The sequence below is a fragment of the Orycteropus afer genome, unplaced genomic scaffold (genome assembly GCF_000298275.1).
Source record: "Orycteropus afer afer isolate SDZICR_OR568_19922 unplaced genomic scaffold, OryAfe1.0 scaffold00821, whole genome shotgun sequence".
NCBI classification, from domain to species: domain Eukaryota; kingdom Metazoa; phylum Chordata; class Mammalia; order Tubulidentata; family Orycteropodidae; genus Orycteropus; species Orycteropus afer.
In genome coordinates this window covers 42,216-43,484 of record NW_006922408.1, presented here as the reverse complement: position 1 = coordinate 43,484, position 1,269 = coordinate 42,216, and positions in this window count along the sequence as shown.

Below are 1,269 nucleotides of genomic sequence, written 5' to 3'. Positions count from 1 at the left end.
AGAACATTGCCCCAACCCTTCAAGGTATTGCAACCTAGCTGGTGCCGTAATTGTGTTTTCAGGAGGCCATTCCATCATTCTATCAAGCCAGCTGCTACAGGATGATGGGGAACATGGTAAGACCAGTGAATTCCATGAGCATAGGCCCATTGCCGCACTTCATTTGCTGTGAAGTGATTCCCTTGATCTGAAGCAATGCTGTGTGGGATACCGTGACGGTGGATAAGGCATTCTGTAAGTCCACAGTGGTAGTTTGGCCAGAAGCATTGTGTGCAGGGAAAGTGAATCCATATTGAGAATAAGTATTTATTCCAGTAAGGACAAAATGCTGTCCTTTCCATGATGGAAGTGGTCCAATGTAATAAGCCTACCACCACATTGCTGTCTGATCACTCCGAGGAAAGGTTCCATATCGTGGACTCAGTGTTGGTCTCTGCTGCTGGCAGATTGAGCACTCAGCAGTGGTGGTAGCCAAATCAGCCTTTGTAAGTGGGAGTCCATGTTGCTGAGCCCATGCATAACCAACTTGGCTTTTGGTGGGCATTCACATGAGACAAAAATACCTTTACTCCTTTGGCCCATTCAGAGACATCTATTCACATACCTCTTCCCCATACATCCTTATCACCAATCTTCCAATCATGCTCCTTCCAAGTCCCAGACCATCCAGCTAAGCCATTAGCCACAGCCCGTGAATCCATATACAGTCTCACATCTTGCGATTTTTTATTCCATGCAAAGTGAACAGCCATATTCATGGCTCGAAGTTCTACCCATTGGGAGGATTTCCCTTTACCACTGTCCTTTAAGGAATGCTGTGCACATCCAACTTTATGACTCTGTGGGTCAGACAACACCCAGTTCATGATGGGCAGCTGAGGCCTCATGGTCACTTGGTGGTTAGGTATTCAGTCTCTACTAAAAACCAGTAACAAGCTAAAGGCTGTTTCTCAAAAGGAGAGTAGGTATCTGCAGAGGATGACAGGGTCTTGCTCCAAAATCCCAAGGGTCTGAGTTGTGATTCACCAATAGGGAGCTGCCAAAGACTCCAAACAGCATCTCTATCTACTACAGACACTTCAAGCACCATTGGATCTGCCAGATCATATGGGCCAAGTGGCAGAGCAGCCTGCACAGCAGCCTGAACCTATTGCAGAGCATTCTGTTGTTTTGGACCCCACTCAAAACTAGCAGCCTTCTGAGTCACTTGATAAATAGGCCGTAGCAAAACACTCAAATGAGGGATAGGTTGCCTCCAAAATCCAAAGA